The sequence below is a fragment of the Moschus berezovskii genome, chromosome 11 (genome assembly GCF_049115385.1).
Source record: "Moschus berezovskii isolate FMDL1 chromosome 11, NW_MosBer_1.0, whole genome shotgun sequence".
Taxonomy (NCBI): domain Eukaryota; kingdom Metazoa; phylum Chordata; class Mammalia; order Artiodactyla; family Moschidae; genus Moschus; species Moschus berezovskii.
In genome coordinates, this window is record NC_142470.1 from 7,037,385 (window position 1) to 7,060,233 (window position 22,849).

Sequence of the window (22,849 nt, forward strand, 5' to 3'; positions counted from 1 at the left end):
AGCCACTTTTCTTCTCTGTGCCTCAGTTTCCATGACTGCAAAATGGGAACATAGCAGCAGCCGCTTCACACTGAGGGATAAATATCTCCAAAGTGCCCAGAACGGTGCCTGGTGCAGAGGAAGCATTGCATAAATGGTTTCAGCTAAATAAACAGGGGACGTGGTTGGTCTGGACGTGGAGTCCAGGCAGAGGTGCAGCAGAGCCCCTGGGACATCTCTGGACGGGAGGGTCTGAGGGCCCTGGGGCAGCAGAGGCAGGATGATGGCCTAGGGGCTGACAGGAGAGGTCGTGGTTTCACTTGTCCCAGCCAGTGGTCGAGGCGGATCCTCGGAGACCCCTGGAAGGGCTGAGTGAGACCACGACACCCGAGGGCAGCCTTCTCCCCTTGTCCTTAGAAGCTGAGCCGCAGGGAGAGAGGATAAGCATTCTTTCGCCCAAAGAGGCGCATGCGCACCCAGGCTCCTGGATCACCTCCCAAGGCAGTGAGAGGAGGTGAACCGTCCCCGGGGTTAGATGGTCAGGGAGAGGGGTGTATTCCCCCTCAGCACCATCACAATTAAAATATAAAATCATAAAGACACCCAAGGCGGGGGCGGGGACAACAGTCCTGGACTAAGGGGTCACAAGGTGGCTGTTTTTCAGTTCTGCTCCATAATTCACTCACCCATTTACTCATTCAACATACAGTGTGCACCTCTATATGCCTGATGCTGGGGTATAACCTGAGCCCACAGACACAGTGCCTGCTCTCAGGGGACACACAGTCCGGGTGACTCGCTGAATGGGCCCATTACCACTGTCACAGCACACTGAAGGAGAGTGGGGAGATGGACGGGACCCCCGAGCTCACCCGGATGTCGGGGCAGCCTTCCCTTGGGGGCGGCCATGGTTAAGCCAATCCTGCAGGATATGGGTATATCCTACAGATATTAGCCATCTGTGAGGCTTCGGAAAAACACCGCGTTTCTCTGAACCTCCACGTTTCGCAAAGGGGATATACTATCATAGCTGGGCATTATACACACTAGGGGAACCTCGGTGATTCTATCAGATCAAAGAAAAAGAATTTATCCTTTAAGAAATCCCTGCCGATTCACACAGGCTCTCCTGGCGGCTCAGTGGTAAAGGATCTGCCTGCCAGTGCCGGAGACGTGGGTTCTACCCCTGGGTTGGGAAGATCTCCGGGAGAAGGAAACGGCAACCCACTCCAGGATTTCTTGCCTGGAAAACCCCATAGACAGAGGAGCCTGGCAGGCTACAGTCCACGGGGTTGCAAAGAGACACGACTTAGCAACAGAACAACTGCTGATTTACTCTGTTAATCCCTCAAATGGGGAGAGGGCATTGCTAAGGCCGGGAGGATCGGTAACCTAGACCCAAGACCTCACCAGACCAAGGTCAGAGGCAGAGTCTGAGGCTGTGAGACCCCAGGAGGCCCGGGGCCGCCCCCTGGCCCTTTGTGTGTCCCTGGGCCCAGAGCCCTCCTCTCCCTCTGCCCCCAGAGTTTGCTCCCAAACGGGCAGGCCCATTCTTTCTGTCCTTGCCACCTCCCTGGCCCTCAAGACAGGCCCTCTTGCTCTCTGAAGAGAGGAATCGCAGCCAGGAAGAGCAAGTCCCGCGCTACCCCAAGAGTCCCCTCTTGGACTGTGTGTCATTCTTGCTTGATCGCCAATCCCCCCTCATCCACACACATACCACCAAGCCCAGATATGGAGCCTCCACAAAGCCCCTTATTAAGAAATTGGTCAATTTCCTGCTAATTAAAATAAATACTATGCCACATTAAAGGCCAATTAGTTTGCAGAGCTGCCAGGGAAACGTCGCCTGGAAAATGTACACCCCACCCCATCCCCCACCTCCTCAGAAAAGGGCAGCCACACTGGCAGCAGTGGTGAGGGGGGGGAGCTGGCAACACGGGCTTCCAGAGAGGGTGGGGAGGAAGGGATGGCCAGCTGGGGGCCAGGCAGCAGCGGACGCTGCCAGGTGCGGCTTCCCTTTCCTGGAAGGACCCTGCTCGCCTGGCCCAGCAGCCCCGGACCCCACCCCTCCCCAGGAAACGCAATCCCTGAGACCAGGTCTCCCTGGCCAAGCCCACACCCAAAGGCAAGCCCGTTCTCCATAACGAGTATCTTTAATTTCTGAAAAAGATGGGATCTGGGGACTTCCCTGGTGACCCAGTGGTTGAGACTCCGTGCTTCCAATGCAGGCGGTGCAGCTTCGATCCCTGGTCAGGGAACCAAGAGCCCACTTGACTCATGGCCAAAACAGAAAATAAGTGGTCCATTCTTTTTTTTTTTTTTTAAAGAAGACAGGATCTCTAAGGCTGTAATCACAGGCCCTCCCTGTACCCTTAAGTTATCTCACTGATCCCCACAGCAGTCCTTGGAGAGAGGTGCCACTATCCCCATTTTGCAGATGAGCAAGTTGAGGTCCAAAGCCACCAAGTCCCTCTCCTGAGGTCTCAGCTTCTAGGGGCAGAGCAGGAGGTATGCCAGGTACCCTCCAACTTATACACAGATAAACCTGCAATGGTTCCTTCTACAGCATTGAGGATTTTTCCATAACATAAAAAAGGGCAGGGGAATGGCCACATCTGCATAAAAACAAATTTCACTGGGTGCAGTTGTTCACGGTGAGGCCTCACTGCTCCCAGGTAAGAAAGCACCTGTTTGGTCCAAGCTAGGTCCTGCGCAGTTGTCATCTCAGGCATCCTCACTCGCACCTGAGGCTCAGAGAGGTTAGGTAAAGTGCCCAAGGTCACACAGCCTGCCCATGTCTTAGCCATGGAAATCTGCCTACGAGGTCCACGTTTCTCCATTTCCTCAAGGTCAAAGCCGAAGTCTGTAGGTCTTCTGCTCTCCTGGCAAGGCAACGAGCTACAGAAAACAACACAGGGTTCACTGTTGACTGTGACGTCAGACACAGTCCTTTCCCACCCTGGGCCTCAGCTCTCTCATCTGCCAAATGGACTTCATTCAACTTGAGCATCCTGCAGAGGCCCTCGGTCTGGGGCCAGTGGCTGGGTATAGAGCATCTACCCAGACAGGAGAAACAGCATCCCTCTGCCAGGACAGGGAGACCTGGCTGCCCTGCAGTGAGGGGCAGGAAGAAGCCCAGTGGCCAAACAGGGACAGGATGAAAAGGGTGGGGACAAGAGCTCTGCTGGTGCTGGCCACAGAGCCACAGCCCTGGCTGCCGCCTCACCACAGACAGCTCACAGGGCAGGGAGGGGACGTCCCCTCTGCCCGCAGCAGCTCCCGAAGGACCTGGGTGTCTGGTGCCCATTACCCCACGCACCGACTCAAGGCCCCATTTCCCACTCGGTCCCGTAGATTAGTGGCTCTTCCCAGGCCAGGAGCAGAAGGCAGTGAAGGTAAGCAGGGGAGGGGCTAGAAAGCGTGCAGAGGGTGGGAGGGAGGGTGAGGGGGCCTCTGAAGCTCCCCCTCGTGCTGAGCGTTAACTTGGAGGCCCCAGCATGTCACAGAAACTGCTCCCATGGGCTCATCAGAGGGGCGCTCAGGCGTTCTGCTTCAGCCTGATAAGGAAGAAGCAGCGCAGGAGTGGGGAGTGGTCTGCGTCCGTCCGCGGTGAGTGCTTACAGCTTGGGGACGGGCCGAAGCAGGACAATCAGAGGGGAGGTAAACACGGAGGTCACGTAGGCGATGGCCATGGGCCGCGTGAGCACAGAACTCTGGATGCAGAGAGGATGTGGAGCAGCTCACCAGGAGGGTGGTTCCCAGAGCAGCTGATGGCAGACAGGGGTCCAAAAGCAGCAGGGAGAAGAAAGGGCGCTCCTGGCAGGGCGCACCGTGCGATCAAAGGCCCAGAGGCCTGACCCGAAAGAACACGGCGCGCCGGGAGGACCGAGCAGCCCTGTGGAGTGAGTGGAGTCGAGAGGTTGGCGCTAACGAGACGGGCGAGGAAGACTGGGGTTCACGCGGTCAGGGCCTTCGGCATCATCATCGAGCTCTGCCATGTTTTAGACTCAGTAATAATAACAGTGCTTCCCTGGGGGCCCAGTGGTCAAGAACCCACCTGCCAATGCTAGAGAGGTGGGTTCCATCCCTGGGTCGGGAAGGCAATGGTATCCCGCTCCCGGATTCTTGCCTGAGAAATCCCATGGAGCAGACTCTGCAAACTACAGTCCACGGGGTCACAGAGGAGACAGACACGATTTATCGACTCCACAACAACAGCGATAACAATGCCATCTGCTATTGAACGGTTCTAATGCATCCGGCACCACGCTAAGCCCAAGGCAAGCACTGAGGCACCCCCACTCCTCTGTTGTTCAGTCACTCAGTCCTGTCCGACGCTCTTCGACCCCATGGACTACAGCAAGCCAGGTTTCTCTGTCCTCCACTATCTCCCAGAGGACGCCCAAACTCATATGCATTGAGTCCGTGATATCATCCAACCATCTCATCCTCTGTCGCCCCTTCTTCTCTTGCTCTCAATCCTTCCCAGCATCAGGGTTTTTTCCAATGAGTTGGCTCTTTGTATCAGGTGGCCAGAGTATTGGAGCTTCAGCTTCAGCATCAGTCCCTCCAGTGAATATTCAGGGTTGATTTCTTTTAGGATGGACAGATTTGAACTCCTTGCTGTCCAAAGGACTCTCAAGAGTCTTCTCCAGCACCACAGTTCGAAAGTGTCAGTTCTTCAACTGATGCTTCAATCCTCTTACGTGAGTACTATGATCATCCTCATTGTCGGATGTGATAACTGAGATCCAGAGAGGTTATGTAAGTTGCTGGTTGTCACACAGTTGATAGTGGCTGGACTGAGACTTGGATCCAAGCCCCCAGATCTCACCCAGCAGCACACTCTACCTCTAAGGAGTTCAGACTTCACCTTAGGGCAACAAGGAACCACGAGGGATTTTAAAGGCAGGTGGATCATACAGCCTCAATGCCCCAACCCCCACAGTCAGGCCTGTGGAGATCTGGTGGGTCTGTTTTTAAGGACCACTGGTAGCTCCATGACTTCCAGGGATCTGCCCTTATCTTGTTTCTGCTGTTTCCACTCTCCCTGGGGCTGGGGGCATCACCGACTGGGACCCAGACTCCCACCATTCAGGAGTCTCAGCTCCTCCAACCGTTCCCCACCTTGCCGACTCTCTTTCCTTTTCCCTTCCTTGCTCAGGGATGGAATCTATGGAGTGCATCTGGGAAGAGACTCCCAGTGGAGCCAAACAACCCTCAGAACGAACCCAGAAGATGTAGCCTCTCCTTGGGTGCTGCAGCAGCCCCACGCCCCTTCCCCAAGTCCTTCCCAGCCTCTTGCCACCCTTGGAGGGGGTCTCAGGCTTTGCCAAGAGTACTGGAGAGCTCCCTCCCACCACCTTGTCTCCAGAGGCTCCTCTTTCATCCTGCCTTCCTTGTCCCCCAAGGGCCTCAGCATGACAGGCATCACACATAGCAGATTTGGGGAGCACTTCAGCACTTCCCCTCCCCGTCCTCTTCACTGTGCACGTAGAGAAGCTGAGGTCCGGACTAGGACAGTCAGCAGAGCGGCTGGGGACCAGCTTTCCTAGGCTCCCAACCCGCTACACACATACTGACAGCCCTGTGTTTCCACGTAGGGGAGTCTCACATCTGATTCTTACTTCTGCCCAGAGCAAGATGAGTTCTTTGAGGAAGACTGGGCTGTCCTGTTCTAGCTCCTTCGATCGCTAAAAATGCAGACTATCCTGTCAGCGCCTGTGCCTCCAAAGGAGTGAAAGGAGGCAGGGAGCAGGTCCATGTCTTGCCCAAAGTCATGTAGCAGAGCAAGCACAGTCAAAAGCGTCTCCTGTCTGAGGCTCCTCCTGTTTTTTAGCGTTAAGGCCTGCGAAGGCACTGGCCTTGATTCCCTTTCTGTGCTCGTGGCAGACATAACTAATTGATCACGGCAGTCTTCTTCTCAAAGCCAGGATGCAGCTTCAGAATCCTCAACGTAGGCTTCTCAACAAAGCCTTTACCAAGTGTGGAGTTGGCAACCGAGGGTGACACCTGTCCACCACTCTTCCACGATTTGCAGGTCTAGTCTGACCTTGTATCTGCCCCAGCACCCGGCCTGGTGCCCAGCACATGGCACAGGTCACAGTGATAAACATCTGTTGAGTGAGTGAGTGAGCAAATGATGACTGCTGAATGACTGTGTTGCTGTTGTTCAGGTGCTAAGCCTTGTCTGACTCTTTGTGATCCCATGGACTGCAGCACGCCAGGCTTCCCTGTCCTTCACTATCTCCCTGAGTTTGTTCAAATTCATGTCCACTGAGTCAGTGATGCCATCCAACCATCTCATCCTCTGTCGTCCCCTTCTCCTCCCACCTTCAATCTTTCCCAGCATCAGGGTCTTTTCCAGTGAGTCTGCTCTTCAAATCAGGTGGCCAAAATACTGGAGATTTAGCTTCAGCATCAGTCCTTCCAATGAATATTCAGGGTTGATTTCTTTTAGGATTGACTGGTTTGATCTCCTTGCTGTCCCAGGGACTCTCAAGAGTCTTCTTCAGCACCACAGTTTGAAAGCATCCATTCTTCAGCGCTCAGCCTTCTTTATGGTCCAACTCTCACATCCGTGCTTAATACCTCCCAAAGCCAGTTGCTCTAGAGCAGCTCCCTTCACTGTAAGAACATGACCACAAAACTAATAGTAATGACACCAAAATGTGAGGTCTCCTGAGTCTTCCAAGGCACTTCCACGGGGGTGAGGAACCACTTGGGAGGTCATTTCCCTGGGGTCACATATGACCTGGTCTCCTGCTTCTTGCTCCAGCACTCTGCCCCTGATGAAAGGAAGAAAGGGTGAGTGGAGTGAGTGACGGGTGACTGTCCCCTACACGGGGAGGCATTCAGTGACTCAGGCAAAAGGGCTGCCTTTGACACAGGAGCAGGCGGTTGGCCCACGGCCCCGCCCCCTCCCCAGTATTTCCATTAGGGCTCTTCTGCTGCACCTGGCTCCTTGGCCCCTGCCCCAGGAAGATGCAGCCGCCTCTGCTGGCTTTATTAAGGACCTATTAACCCAGTGTCTCTCAGGCCTGGGTTATAGAAGCAACTCTGGGCAGTGCTAATGATGCTGTCATTGCAGACCTCAGTGGAAAGCCCCAGAAGAGTTCCAGTGGGGAGGGGAGGGAACCTGGGGTTACAGCGAGGGCTGCAGTCACACAGGCCTGCCTGGTTTCACCCCAGGTCCTCTACTAATCAGCTCTCTGGCCTCGGGGCCCCTCACTTCCCTGGAGTCGCAGCTTCCTCATCTATAAAATGGGGTAATAATGTACTTGTCTGAAAATTCTTTGAGCTAATGCTCGACACCACCCAGCATGCAGCAAAGCACTTGCTGTACCCAGTAACATCCTGAAGACCCTCTGGGAGCCGGGCAGGGAGAAGTGCTCATAACACATTGACCACCTGGTGAGACAGCCAGTGGCTCTGTGCATCCCGACTTCATGGAAGAAAAATTGAGGATACCAGGAAGGTTAAGTGCTTGGCCAAAGCTTCACTGTCAGGAAGGGACAGGGTCAGGATTCAAATGTAGGCAGTGGACGCCACAACTGGGGCCATTTCCTGCCTGGGAGAGGGAACAAAGCCTAGGGCATGTGGGCGGGGCTAGGGGGCTGCCTCTCCCAACAGTGCCTTAAAATGACAGCACAGCAGAGGGGAGGGGGCGCTGGGACAATAACGGAGATTTATGGCTTCCAACTCGATTAACTGCAGCATCTGGATGCCACACGTGACACCTGGAAGTATGGGGACCCCCACCCTCGGCGATAAATAGCAGGGAGGAGCAGACACGGTAGGAGAACTGGGGTGAGCTGCCAGGTTGACCGCAGGGCCTGGCGGGGCCCACCTGGCTCTCCTCAAGCAGATGTACCCCTGCGGGTGTCTCCCACCGAGAGTGCTGAGTCACTGCCCGTCTCAGGAGGGCCCAGAATGGCTGAAGCCCAGAGTGTTGACTCAAAGGGAGGGCTGTGGCCTGAGCCACAGAAAAGGTCAGAGGATGAGCAGGAAGGTGGGGAGAACAGCAGTCATAGAAACAACCCGATGCCTGCTCTCAGTGTTCATGACCATCGACCGTGTGACCAACTCTGTAATACCGGCCACTTTCTAGCTGTGTAGTCCCCAGCCAGTGACTTCATCTGAGGCTGTCCTCTCACCTGTGACACTGGGATCATCCTGGTACTTACCTCTCAGGGTTATCTGAAGGCTAAATTAGATAAGGAAATGCACGGACTGTGCGGTAGTGACTGGCAAAGAGTTAAGTTGCCCATCAGTGGTTGTAAGTATCATCCCCATTTGCCAGATGGGAAGACTGAGGCCTCAAGAAGGTAAGCGACTTGCCTCAGATTGTACAGTGGGTTGGTGGCAGAGCCTGTGCCAAAGATGGACCTCAGGGCCCAAGGTGGCAATCCTGAGTGACACCACGGAGAGTGGTAAACCTCCTCCAGCTCCAGTAAGAGTTGCCATGTTCTGGGCACCTACTCTGTGCCTGGCACTGTGCTAAGAGCTTTTATGCGCAGAGGTTAAAGCGTCTGCCTCCAATGCGGGAGACCTGGGTTCGATCCCTGGGTTGGGAAGATCCCCTGGAGAAGGAAACGGTAACCCACTCCAGTATTCTTGCCTGGAGAATCCCATGGACGGAGAAGCCTGGTAGGCTACAGTCCACGGGGTCGCAAAGAGTCGGACACGACTGAGTGACGGAACAGAACGGAACAGAACCATCACAACTTTTGAGATAGGCACTGCATTGTTCTTACTGTCCAGACACACAAGCTCTGAGGAAGCCGAGGGGGTTCACCACCAGGACTGATTCTGAAGTCCTGGTTCTCAGCACAGGCTACTGCCCTCTGGACAGAAGTTGTCTTTAATTTTATCTTTATTTTGACAACTGCTCCCAGCTCCCTTCTGTGTCTTTCTTTCCTCCTTCAAGAAGAGGAGGGATAAATATGATGCTAAGTCTGCCACGGTGGACCAGAAGTCTTCTGATCAATCCTTCAGGGCTGGGGTCCCTCTCTCACTCCTCAAAAGAGGAAGAGAGAATGACAGAAGAAAACTCATCCAAGCCCCTCCCACTCGCCTTTGCTCTCCCCAGGCTGACTGGCCAGAAACCCTGCAGCCTACACAAGGTCACACTGGGGAACCAGGCTGGATGGAGGGGGAAGGGATTTGAAGCAGCAATCCCCCTTCTGTGCACGCACACTCCCTACATTCCCATCTGGTCAGCCTGGATGCTGAAAATCTAAGTCTGCCCCATACGAAAAACAAAAGCGTCTCCTTTCCATTACAGAAAACCCTAGAGACCTGGGCTGCTCTGCTTGCCTTCTCTCTTGGCCAGTGTGGCCAGGGCAGGGGCTAGGTGAAATGACAGTTGTCCTGGCCAGTGAAGAGAGGTCCCAGCCCTTGGCCTGGGTCCCCACTGGGGCCATACCCTGGGGAGCGGCCCAGAGAGCCTGGAGCCCACCGACACCACCCTGTCTGCCAGGAGCAGTGCCAGATGAGGAGGCTCCAGGCTCCTGGCTTCCGTCCCAGCACGTGGGCCCCCTGACCTGTCCTTCTGAGAGCTCCTGGCCGGTCCATCCGAGGTGACCCTTTCTCCTTCCCCACAGAAGCCCAGACCTCTGACCCTTATTAAAAACAAACTAAATCCGAAGAGAAAAAAAAAAAATTCTGCACAAACAGCCTGAGATGTGTCCCCTCCCTCCCTCCAAAACACACACACACACACACACACACAGAGCCTCAGACGTGCAAGGCTGCAGCCAGGCTTCCACATAAACAAGTTGTTGCAGAGTGGCTTTTGTTTATGAAACATTTAGGTTCCCTCAACTTTTTTTTTTTTTTTTTTTGCGGGGGGTGGGGGGTGGACTGTTTCACAGTTTTCTGGTGAACAGGGAGTGGAGAGGGAGCCTGGGGTTTGCCTAGATTTCACTTCTCCCTGGTTCTCTGCCGGTTAGAATCTGGGGAAGGTGATATGAGGGGATAGGGACCAGGCAACTCAGGAGGTGTGTGTGGGGACAGGAGAACCCCAAGGCACCTCCTGAAAGAAGTCACCCCCCGCCCCCCATGGGAAGGGCAGGCTGAGAGAGGGCTTCAGGCAGCCAGGTCAGCCCCAGGGCCTCGTTAGACCGTCCCAGGCCGGGCCTCCGGGAGGGCAGAGCCGGTGTTCCGCGTCCCCTCGGCGTCCCAGACGCGACCCAGCGCCTGGCGCTCAGAAAACATTTGGGACCGCGCAGGCTGACGTGTCCCTGCCCCCCACCCCACCAGGCACCCCGCCTTCGACGCCTGGAAACCAGCGAATCCGCCAGAAACAAAGGCGGGGCTGCTTTCACAAACGCAAACAACAAACAGTTTTGCTTTTTCGTTTGTTTTTTTTTCCTTCCCATCCAAGCGGGCAGCTAGGCAGGCTTATGGGCCCGGGCGGGGCCAGAGCTGCAGCATTCGACCCCCTCCTCGGCGCCCCGCCTCCCCGCGTCCGGCGCGCGGGGCTGGCCCCGGGGCGCATGCGCGGGTCGGGGCGCCGGAGGCCGCGGCCGCCCGCGCAGCCTCGCGCGAGCCGGTCTCCGTGGTAACGGGCTCGCGAGGGGGAGGGGCCGGGCGCGCGGGCCGCGGCGGCAGCTATTTCTGCCGCTTCCTGTTCCTCCCGGCCACGTCGCCATGGCAACGGTGTTACTCACCGAGGCCGCTTCCCGGCTCTGCCGGCGCGCGTGACCCCGGCCGCCCGCGCCCCCTCGTCTCTCGCTTGCTGAGCTCGGGCTCTCTGCCCCCGAATCCCGGCGTCGTCCTCCTCCGGCACCGCACGCCCCGGTGCCCCCTCCTCCCCGCCCCGCCGGTGCCCGCGGCCGCCCGGGAGCGAGCGAGCGAGCGAGCGAGGGAGGGAGAGATTGATGGGGGACGCTTATTAAAAAACATTGTAACCGTTTCCGTTTTTATTACGTTGACAAGGAAGCGTTATTTACTGTTATTGTTTGCCGAGCGGGCCGCGCGGGAGCGCGGGCGGCCCTCCCCTGAGCTCACCTTTCGGGCGTTCCCGGGATTAGTCGAGGGTGGAAGCGGGGGGCCGGGCGAGGACCGGGGCGGAGAAGGGGGCGCGCTCCCCACCCCCGGGCAGCCCCCGCGGCCCGTGCGGTTCGCTCCTCGCCCCGTCCCCACGCCGGCCCGGCCGACCCCACCTCGCCGGGCCTGTTGTTTGCGCGGGGGAGAGAGTGCAGAGGCCCGGTGACTCGTGTCGAAGGAGAAGGCAACAAAAAATTTTAAAGGAACAGATGACTTCATTCTCCTCGGGAAGGCTCTGTCCTACGTGGACAATTTCCTGGGGACTGTGGTGGAACAGCCCCGCTGCCGCTGAAAGCACATGAAACTAAACCGGATAAAGACCAGAAAATTCTCGGTCTTGCCTGAAACCCAGCCAGGGGAAGCTGGTGGCGCGTGAACCGCGAGGAGGGTCGAATTCTTCCACTCGCGCTTGGGGCTTGGCTTCCAACAAACCTCCTCACTTAAAACTCCTGTACCCTGAGAGAGTGAGCAGGTGGCCCAAGGTCACACAGCCAGGTTTCACTCTGCCCAAACACCTGCAGTGACAAACCCAGCAGAGACCGGGGAGCAGAGCCAGTGTTTGGACCCGGGGCCTCGGAAAAGGGGTGAGGCTCAGCTTGAGGCCGGGCGAGGGGAGATTAACTCGGCAGGTATAAACCCTGGTTCCTCCACAACTCCGGGCTTACCCCCACCAGGAGCCCTCAACTGGGGCTGTGTCCGTGGGGGATCGGATGGACCGGAAGGATGCCCCACCCCACCCAGGTCCCTGTTGAGATGTCATTCTCACCTGCTAATGAAAGTTTGCAATTCTGTCCCTAACTTAACTCCCCACTCAGCTGAAATGCAAACAGTCGTGCTCTGTACAGAGAAGGAGAGGAAAAAGCCAGAGGAAAAGGGCCTGCGTTCACAATCTAAAAAGGACTTTTAAAATATGTTTATACTTATAAACAAACGACTCCTAATGAGCAGGCCAGGTTTTGGAAGAGACGTTCAGAGACTCCCCTCAGCCTGTTTTGTGTTTTTTTTTTCTCCCCCTTCCAAGGGCAGGAGGCTTGGAATTGGGTCACTGTGGCCTCTCCCAGTCTCTTGGCCTTAGATGATCAACAAGAACTTTTCCAGCCCCCAGATGGTTTCTGGAGTCTACTGTTGAGGGCCAGCTTCTGGCTAAAGCCTGTGGGTCTGGGGCTTTGCTCCCAACAACCATGACAAGCTCTCAGCTTTGGAATCCCTCCCTGAATGTATGGACTAAAAGTCTTGGGCTCCAAGAAAAGAGAGTACCCCCACCCACTAGTCCTTCCACAGCAGGGTGCTGCCAGCCTGGTGGTATGGGAAGAGAGAGGGAAAGTAGGGAAGCCAGCACCACCCTTTGTGTCCCTGTCACCAGCACTTGCTACCCCTTCCACCAGCCTTCCCAGCAAACCCATCCCTGGCAGTAGGTAGCAGATTTAGAGAGCTGAGCTGTGGGCAGTGTTTGAATAGAAGCAAGTTGACAGATGACACCCAGCATCACAGAACTTCAAAGCTGGGAGGATCTTGGAGATTATCCAAACCAACCACTTTCCGATTTCACCAATGGGCACACTGAGGCCCAGAGTGGGGAAGAGACCTGGCTGGCATCTGCTGCTGTCTAGTGGCAGAACCTAGATCAGAACCCAGGCACCTTGCCGCCCATTTGGGTGCTCATTGCCCCACACTGATTCTTCCATGGAATTATCTGTATGATCAGAAGCAGGATGGTGATGAAGCAAGATAACTATGGCAAAGCAGGAGCCACTGAAGTCAGACTGCCTGGGTTTTAAGGGAGACCCTGGACAAGCAGTGACTTCTCCCTGAGCCTCAATTTCCTTATTAAACGGGGATAATAACAGTACCTGCCCTAAGTTTGTCTTAAGGAGTAAAGGAGATGGTACAGGAAAAGCACCTGGACTAAGCCTGGTACATATTAGTACTTAACTGAGGTTGGTAAGGATCCTGATAGCAGTGATAATGGTGGTTGCAGTGGGTTGAATGGTGGCTCCCAAAAGGTAAGTCCACATCCTCATCCCTGGAACCTGTGGATGTGGCCTTATCTGGAGAAAAGGTCCTCTGTAGATATCAAAGATACTGAGATCCAATCATCCTAGATTACCCAGGTGGGGTCTCTGTGTCATCAAAAGTGTCCTCAGAGGAGACAGGCAGGGACACAGAAGAGGAGAAAGCCACGTGCGGGCTGAGGCAGAGACAGTGACGGTGACAGTAACAGGCCTCAGCCCTGGGCCTCCAGGCTCTGCAGGAGCTCCTTGGGGAGCTGTGGTCAGTCCCCAAGGCTTTCCGGAGCTCAGGAGTCTGTTCTCTGCAGTGAGGGTCGGGGATGGAGTGTCCAACTGAAAGAGCAGAAAAATGATAAGGATGATCCCAGGACATCGGTGCCCAGTGAGGGCCACAGGAAGAGCCAGACACCCTTCTGGAAGCTCTGCCATACCAGCTGCAAGGCCATGAGCAAACGCTTTAATCTGTTGGCCTCCGTGGGGCCTGATGTTAGAGAAGATGAGGCTTCATTCCTGGCTGCCAAGAATCGAACCCCAGCACTGCAGAGGTGGGGCCCTTCCGCCCCAGGCCATGGGGCTGCCTCAGGATGGGGGGCCAGCAGGAAGGAGGGGACTGTGGCGCTCTCTCGCTGGCTCCCTAGGTGCCTGCCTCCTCCCTCTCAGGCAGAGAAAGCATGGGCTATTTTTATGCACAGCTAAGCCTGCCCTGGTCTCCTGGCCTCTCCCAGCTGCCAGAAACCTCCCTGCAGGCAGGGACCACGTACTGCTGACCTGTGAGTCCCCTCCAGAGCCTGGCCTGGTCCTCAACACATGCGGGTTGAGCAGGGACCGTTTTCCAGAACAGCCAGCTCCTCCGTCCTCTCTCCATCCGGCACAATGGAGCCAAGACAAGATGGGGGTGGCCACCTCTCTTTGAATGTGATCTTTCTCCACCAGACCCTGGGCCACTCAAGGAAGATGTGTGACAAGCTGAGTAGAATAGCAGAGTCAGCCTGGCCTTGCCTTTCTTCCGGAGGCTGTGGCTCCCGGTAACCATAGCAGCAGGCAGACTGAGCCCCAGCCACAGAAAGCCCACTGGTCTCTGGCAGAAGACGGGCAGGGTCAAGCCACTGGATTTTCTATTAGGCACAATCGTATTAACTCCCTCCTCAACTCTCTCTCTGGCTTTTTGCAGAGCAACAATGATCCTAATAACACTCATTCATTCACTTGGCCCATCAGGGCAATCAATAAGCACATGCTCTCGCCAGGGACTGTCCTAGAAACTGGGAGGCTCTCTGGACAGCAAGACACATTTCCCGAGTTTGGGAGGTGCATATTCTAGGGGAGAAAGAGATAAAGAAACAGGCCAATACCAAGAGCCAGGGAGCAAGACAAGTTAGAGAGAAAACAGGGTGAGGGGTTAGGCTAGAGAACAAAAGGACTGGAGTTTGGAGAGAAAGGTCAGGGCGATGAGGATGGTGACAATGGACTGAGACCTGGGTGAAGGGAGGGGGTGAGCCCCGCAGAGAAAGGGAATGAGAAGTCCTGGGCAGGGGAACAGCAAGTGCAATGGCCCTGAGGTGGTGTCTCCGGGTACCCTGAGGGCTAGTGCAAGTCTTATGGGGGCAGGGCTCAGATTTTCTCTATGAACACCTGAAGCCAATGGGGTGTGGGAGAGCAAGCCAGGGGCTGATTTGTACTTTTAAAGAATCTCTCTGGTTTCTGAGTGGATCACAGCCTGAAGAAGCCGGCGGAAAGGTGGGAGAAGTCAGAAGCTGGTGGAGTCCAGGCGAGAGACGGCGCTGGCCTGGCTGGGGACAGTGACAGTGGGACAGACGGACGTGGCTGAATTCCGGGAGTCTCTCGAGTAGAGTCGTCAGGATGTGCCAAAGGACCGGATGTGGGTGTGGAAGAAAGAGAAGAGTCAGGGATGACTGCCACGCGGAACAGTGGGAGGCACCATTTCCCGAGATGAAGACTATAGGAGGAGTAGGGAGGGGCAGGGGGTATCAGGGGTTGGCATTTGCACACGGGATGTCTGCAAAGCCTATCTGATGCTCACATTGTGTGCTTAGAGCTCTCAGAGCTGTCATTTAACCCACACCACAGAGAGAAACTGAGGCACACAAAACAAACCTGTGGTTACCAAAGGGGAAAGGTTGGGAGGGATAAATTAGGAGGCTGGGGTTAACGTACGCATTACTGTCCATAAAATGGAAATCAGGGTCTGTGTATACTTAGAGCTCATTCGCGTTGTCGTACAGCGGAAACTAACACAACATTGTAAAGCAACTCTGTGCGAATGTGCTCAGTCGCTGAGTCAGGCCTTTGTGACCCCGTGGACTGTAGCCGGCCAGGCTCCTCTGTCAATAGGATTTCCCAGGCAAGAATACTGAAGTGGGTTGCCATATCCTCCTGCAAAGGATCTTCCCAACCCAGGATCAAACCCACGTCTCCTGCATTGGCAGGCGGATTCTTTACCACTGAGCCTATGCGCCAATCAAAAATAAATAGATAATCAATCAGGACCTACTGTATAGCACAAGGAACTATACTCAATATTTTGCAATGACCTGTAAGGGAAATTAATCATTGTGCTATACACCTAAAACTAACAAGACAGTGTAAATCAACTGGACTCCAATACATACTACTACTAATAAATCCGGGCTTCCCTGGTGGCTCAGAGGTTAAAGCATCTGCCTCCAATGCGGGAGACCTGGGTTCGATCCCTGGGTCGAGAAGATCCCCTGGAGAAGGAAACGGTAACCCACCCCAGTATTCTTGCCTGGAGAATCCCATGGACGGAGAAGCCTGGTAGGCTACAGTCCATGGGGTCGCATAGAGTCGGACACGACTGAGCAACGGAACGGAACGGAACTAATAAATCCACACAGCCACCCCACGAGGTAATCAAACCTGTTATCCCCATTTGACAGATAAGGAAACTGAAATCTAGAGAAGCAAGTCTGCCCAAGGATGGCAGATGGTCAGGCTACAAACCCAGGCAGTCTGATTTCAAAGGCCATCTTCTTATTCGTCTTATCTCTGGCTCATGTGTCCATTCATTCCCTGTTGTCTGCACCACACGCTAAGCCTTGCTCTGAGGTCTGGCAATGCAGGGATCCTTTCATGCCATGCACCACGCAAGCACTGGAGAAGCAAGCCAGACCCTGGCCCAGCCAGCACGGAGCTGACTTTCTAAGGAGACAGGCAGGTGACAAGCAAAGAGAAGCACCGTGACAAGAGGCTCACAGATTTGTGCTAAGTGCAGCGTAGCAGAGCAGCAGTGTGCTTATTCAAGAGAGTAATCGGGCCACACGCTGCAGGGCGGCTGGGGCTGCCTTGAAGGATGGGAGACACCTCAGAAGCAGTCAGGTCAAGAGCAAGAGGAATGGCATTCCCAGCAGAGGGAACAGTAGATGCAAAGGCTCTTGTGGTGGGACAGCAGGCAGGGGAGGGGGCTAGACCGGCAGCATGTCCAGGGGGCTGAGTGCCCACAGAAACAAATGCAAAGAGGAGGCAAGCTGGGCCAGGGGCAAGTGAGACGGGGAAACAAACCAAAGCCTCATCGGCAAGTGGCCCTGGAGGGGCCAAGAAGGATATCAACATCGAGCTAGCAATGACGGACAAACCTGAAACATGCCTGGGGGCTGTGACCCTGGTGGACACCAGGACAGGGCTGGCCCAGGCCCACAAAGGGTGAAGAGTACCGCCCCCCACCCCCAGGTCTTCCGCCTTCGAACCTGAACCCAGGGCTGACTCCACAGCTGTGCCCTAAATCACCAGGCTGTTCCAGCCCTCTCGGAGTTAACCATGGCCTTCATGGGGACCCAGGGCCCAGCAGGATCCTCCCCGGCACCATTGAGTCTGGGCATCTAGGAAGAGCCAGGCTGCGCCCTGGCACCATTGAGTCTGGGCATCTAGGAAGAGCCAGGCTGCGCCCCGGCACCATTGAGTTTGGGCATCTAGGAAGAGCCAGGCTGCGCCCTGGCCACCTGAGACATTCGTTCACTCACTTGCTCAACACCGGGGTCACTGCTCCATCCCCGGTACTAGGGACAAGCAGGGAGTAAGGCCAAGACCTTCCCATCGAGGAGCTGAAGGTTTAGGAACAAACAGAAGGTCAGGGAGAGGCACGGTATGACGTGGAGGACTTGGGGTTTCACTGTGGGAACCGGAACGGTAACTCCAACTGTGGGACCCACGGCTTGAGGGATGCTCCCTGAGCCCAGGGCTCCCCTGGCCCACCCCCTGCTCCCGGTGATGCACGGAAGAGCAAGCAGGGCTCCTGGGCTCCTGGAACCATTGTTCCCCTTCCCTCTCCTCCACTCTCGGCCCTCCCTCGAACCTGGGTCCCTCCTTTCCTTGGTCAGCTGCCAATCTGGGGACAAAGCCAGTCATACAAGCACAGCAACCTCCCAATGCCCAGAGGCCTGGATCTGAGCTGGGGAAAGCTGGCCTCAAAGTCTAGTCCAAAGCAGACTCAGCTCTCCCTCCTCAGCACACAAAGGGTTGTGGGATACACAGCCCCTGAGCCCCAGGCCCAAGACTGAACAATTCCTGCAAGCTGGAGGGCGGGAGGCAAGGCTGACTATTCAGAACAACACGCAACAACATAAAACAGCTTTCGACAGCTACTCCCTTTCTTACCCTCTCCACTCCCTGAGCCAAGCATCCCCAGGTGAGTTCAGAGCAGCCCATGAGGGCTGGACTATCAGTAGCCCCATTTTATGGAGGAGGAAAAGTGAGTCTCCATGGATCCGATGACTTTCTCAGGTGGTAGAACCAGGGCTCCAACTCAAGGCTGACACCCAGTCGGTGCTGGCAGAAAGGCCAGGAAATCGGGCAACGGGGGAAGAGTGGCAGCTGCCTTAGCCCCACGTTACAGGTGAAGTCAGTCACCCCCAAAGTTGCACAGCTAGTGAGAGGGGGCGAGGCTTGAACCCAAGATTGTTGGTCTCCAGGGCCCAGGTTCCCAGGTACCTAGAGGAACAAGGGGGAAGAAGAGGGGATTGGAGACCTGAGAACTCGGACGGCCCTTGGTGCGGGCCTTCCGAGTCCACATACGCTGGGCAGAGCGGAGCCTGGAGGACCGGGCGCCTCCGAGGCAGGCTTGGTGGTCACCCAGCTACCCTCTCCTTCCCTCTTACCAACTCTGGGGTCCCAGCCCAGACCTGACCCCTCTGCCCTTGGGGCCACTCTCAACTTCTGGGTCCCTGCAATGTGGGAACCACTGGGAGGGCACACTGGGGATCCCGCCTTCCAGAAACTTTGGCCGCGTCAGGGATAAGCCTTGCCCTGGAGCCTCAGAAAAATGTAGCTGCCAAACTGCTGGAATGCCAGCCCACTGCAGCCTTAGCTTGAGGCTGAGCCAGGAGGTACCTCCAGGGATGGGGACATGGGGTCTCCTCCTGGGGTCAGTCCTCACCCATCATTGCTGCGGGGATGCGGAGCAGGAGAGAGAGAGAGAGAGAGTGTGTGTGTGTGTGTGTGTGTGTGTGTGTGTGTGTGGTGGGCAGAAACAGTGGATGGGAGAGGGAGGGAGAGAGAGAAAGAGATCCAGACTGAGCAGAGGGCTGGGTGAAAACACACAGAGAGAAGGAGGAAGCCTGCAAGCTGCAGAAAGGAGCTGAGAGAGAGGACGAGATGACAGAAGGGAGAGAGGGACACCAGCGAGGGGCCAGCCTGGCAGCAGAATCAGAGCATCCTGAAAGCAGAGCCCTGAAGGGCTGGATGGGGAGAGAGACCAGGAGAAGGAAGGGGCGGGGGGGGGGGAGGGACCAGCAGGGGGTGCAGGAGTTGCACCCAGAGGACAGCTGGGGGCCCTGAGCGGGATGGGAGCTGAGGCCGCGGGTCTCAGACGGGCCAGTGCTCTCTCCACATGACAGCGGTCATCAGCCCCAGGAGGGGGAAGGCAGGGCCCAAAGCCTGGCCCCTCAACCCCCGTCCCCCAGCTGCCCTGGGGAGAGGACAGGCATGTGACGGTCCCAGCTGCTGCTGGGATCCCTCAGGGCCTCAGGCTCCCAGCCCTGAGCCCCCAAACCCCTCTTCTCTCTGCATCAGCCCGGACTGTGTGACCTTGGGCAGGGACCTTGCCTCTCTGGGCCTCCAAGCCCCTGAAAGGTGCTGAGCTTAGGGTGGGGGACAGATGCCAGGCCTGGGCTGCAGGAGTCAGACCCAGATAGGCCGAGGGTCTGTACCTAAGATGCTTGGCCTCCCTGAGCCCCATAACTCCCCTCTGGGGGCAGGGATAGAATAGGGTCACAGCCACCACGACAAGGAACAGAGAACAGTGTAAACTGTGAAGTGCCATGCACAGAGGGGTCTTTCTCTTACACGATCATTCACAAAGGTTGAGGTTGTTGAGACCAGTTCCCCGTCCCTACACCCGCTCAGGAGGACTCTGCCCCGTGGACCAGAGGCAAAGGCAGTCCCCAGGGAGCAGGGCTGTTCTGGGGCGTTTGTCCTGTCAGCAGCAGGTCCCACTGCGGTCAGGCTCCACCCGAGGGAGTCCTGGAAAGGCATCCAGGTGGACCCCACTGACGGTCAGCCCTGGAGAAGGGGTGGGGGGTGCAGCTCGAAGAACCCTCAGGCTCCAGGGTCCCTTCACAACCTCCGGCATCCTGTGGTCCAGGAGGAACCCGCCAGGGGCAGAGGGAACAGAGAACCGGGCAGAAGGCTGGGGTCGGCGCGCTCACCGGGACCGCTCCTTTCCCCAGAAGGAGGAGGGAGAAGGGTGGGGATGGGGAGAAGGGGAGGTGGGAAGGGAAGCTGGGAAGAGCAAGGGAGGGGAGAGGAGGCCAGAGAGGGAGGCAGGCAGGGGAGGCGCACGCGGAGAGGGACTGAACCTTGAGAGGAGCAGCCCAAGGAAAGGAGTAAACGAGCAGAGAAGGGAGGGAACAGCCGCGGGGCCGCGGGAGCCCCGCGTGCGGCGGGCGGGCTCCGCCACGGAGGCTTCCGAGACAAAGGCCCGGAGGCCCGCGGAGGAGGTGGGGGGAGGAGGGGGAGCTGGGGAGGGGAGGGGGAGGAGGGGAGGGGGAGGAGGGACCCTCGCTCGCCCGACGCCGCGCCAGGGGGCTCCGACGGCCGAGACCCTGTGCGCCCCCCACTCCGTGCAGCTGAGGCTCTGACCCGCGGGAGAGGGAGCGCGCTCCAAACTTAAGAGGGAGAAAAGTCTGCCAGCTGCCCTTGGGGCTGTCACAACAGATAAAACCTCATCCAGGCTTCACCAGGAGCGCCCCTGCACACTAATGCACAGCAGCGAGCTAAAAATACAGGCTGGAGCGGGGAGTCGGGTGGGGGTGGGAAGCAGGATGGTGGATGGAGGAAGAGGAAGGAGGGTGGGAGGCTGGAGGAGGATGGAGAGGAGGCTGGGGAAGCGGGGGAGGAGGAGGGCGGGGAGGAGCAGGGGCTCCGGCAGCCCCGGTTTTCCGGAGCGTCCTAATGACCCAGATGTGCAGCTGCGGAGATGGCTGCTCGGGGAAACTGCAAATCCCCCGGCCCCTGGCGGCGAGGTGGGGGGAAAACCGGAGGCAGAAAAGGAGGGAGGCGGGGAGGGAGAGAAGCCTGAGTAAGAGGGGAACCTGGGAGGTGGGGGTGCTCTGAAGGGCACGGATGGGGTTGAAGGGGAAAGATGAGGACGGAGGGGAGGACAGGGAGTGGAGGGTTAGAGGCAGGGGGATGGAGGACCATCCCTGGGGCTCTGAGGAAGAGACCTCCAGCTCTCTGCCCTGCCCCCTACCCCTGGATATCGGGCAGTCTGGCGAGGGGTGTCTGGGCTGAGCAGCTGGCCTGTGTCTGGTGGCACCCCGGCCTTTGGTCCGATCACTGGAAGGATGGGTCCAAGGTTGGGCTCTGGCTCCTTGTGACCTGCTAGTTATGGAAGCAGGGCCCGAGCCTGGTCCCAGCTAAGCTTTGACATCCTGCTTAGTTGAACACTCAGAATCTCCTGAAGAGGGAGGGACCCGTGCTATCCCTGTTGGTCAGAGTCACTCATTCATCCACTGCCATCCACTGAGCACCTTTTCTGGGTCGGCCTGTGCCGGGTGCTGGGTGCTGGGAATAACGAGACAGGAAAGTGCCTGCCCCATTTGGACAAAGACGTCCTTGGACCCACGATCATGCAAGGAAGGGAGAGAGAAATCAGCAAGGTCATCACGGCCAGGGACGGACGGTCATGAGGGCCTCTCCCAGGGGACGACACGAACCTAAAACCTGAGTGGTGAGAAGCCAGCAAAACTCCAAGAACCCCGGCTCCTTGGTTTATTACCATCCCAGGGACCTGCAGTCCCCACGCGCTGTGCGACCTGCCGCCTGCATGTCATCCGTGTGACAGTGGGCGGGGTGCCAGCATCTGGGACAGACCCCACCCGCCCGTGCAGGGCCCGGGGACTTTGGGAGAACCACCTCACCTCTCTGCGAAGCAAGGCCTTTCTTTTCTTCTTTCTCTCGCCCATCTTGTTCATTCTGAGTCAGGATGCGGCGGCCATGGCCTTGTGGGGTGGGATGGCCAGGTGGGCTGGGGGGGTGGGGTAGGGCATATTGAGGTCCGCTCTCCCTGCCCTGAGGTCTGTCCCTTAACCTCTGTGCCTGTCTTCTAATCTCTAACATGGGGCTCCGGTGAGGTCTTGATGGGCTGCCTGGTGCTAGGCCCAGAACTAACAGTCAGCACGCCCCAGCTAGAAGCCCCCTCTCCCGGGGAGTCGCCTGCAACCCCCAGGCCCCTTCCCTGCAGCCTTGTTTCTCCACAGTTATAATCCAGTCAGAGGCAGCAGCTTGCAGTCCAGCTGCAATGGTTACCAGTGGGGACCCTGGGCCATGACTTAACTGTCTTTGCCTCAGCTTCCCCAGGCTCTACGGGAATGACAGCTGCCTCTTGGGGCTGAGGTAACTGCCAGCTGTTGGCAGCCTACCTGACCCAGGGACTCTCCAGCAGGCCTTGGCCCGTGGCCCCCTTGCTCTCTGCAGCTATCTCGTTCCCTCTGCGTCTCCCACCCTGGATGGAGAGTCCCCTGGAGCAGGGCCTGTCTGACCCATGCCCGGAACACCAGGCGCCTGCTGTGAGTCACCTCCTGCCAAGCGCTGTGGTCATCTGGGGCTGAGTAAATACGGACTTCTGGAGCTCCTCCCGCTGCTGGGGAATGTCTGTCTTATTTTTTTCTTCAAATTGTCTTCGCTGACAGGGTACAGGGTTCAAAACTCCACACCAGGATCAAATAGAAGGATGCCCATCTACTCCCTGCCCACTCTTCCCGACTGTCACCCCCTCCTCTGCCCCTGCAGCGCTACCTGGGCCTCAGGATGCCCTTCCTGGGTGTGGTCCCTTCCCCTCGGACCACCCTGGTCCTAGCGGCCTGCAGCTGGATGCCCTCATGCGCAGAACCCAGAGAAGGGGTATCACCGAAAGAGGGACAGGAAGAAGAGGAGGAGGAGGGTCAGAGAGACCAGGAGATGAACCCCAGAGGGTCAGAGGTTGCACTTGAGTTATACGGATCTGGCTTTTCCTTCTATTTCTTTATGTTTTTACCCTGCTGTCTTGCTAACCATTCAATGCAGCCCAGCTTCTTAGGGTTTTTCCCAACACCCCTGTCCCCTTCACTACCTGGCCCCCTCCTGCAGCTCTTGGTGTGTGTGTGTGTGCCTAGCTTAGCTTCTTAGGGTTTTTCCCAACATCCCTGTCCCCTTGGCTACCTGGCCCCCTCCTGCAGCTCTTGGTGTGTGTGTGTGTGTGTGTGTGCCTAGCTTAGCTTCTTTGGGTTTTTCCCAACATCCCTGTCCCCTTGGCTACCTGGCCCCCTGCTGCAGCTCTTGGTGTGTGTGTGTGTGTG

The 22,849-nt window shown here is 56.9% G+C and overlaps 1 long non-coding RNA gene across 2 annotated transcripts; it reads right to left on the reverse strand.

Moving 5' to 3' along the window:
• Positions 1 to 2,284: 2,284 nt before the first annotated feature.
• On the reverse strand, positions 2,285 to 22,135 carry LOC129539659 (uncharacterized). 2 transcript variants are annotated; one of them, XR_008682499.2, is made up of 2 exons: positions 21,434 to 22,135; positions 2,285 to 6,767 (listed from the first exon to the last, which is right to left on the reverse strand). It is a non-coding gene; the product is annotated as an uncharacterized LOC129539659 (long non-coding RNA). The 2 variants fall into 2 exon arrangements; XR_008682500.2 differs by lacking the exon at positions 21,434 to 22,135 and adding an exon at positions 10,653 to 10,818.
• Positions 22,136 to 22,849: the final 714 nt, after the last annotated feature.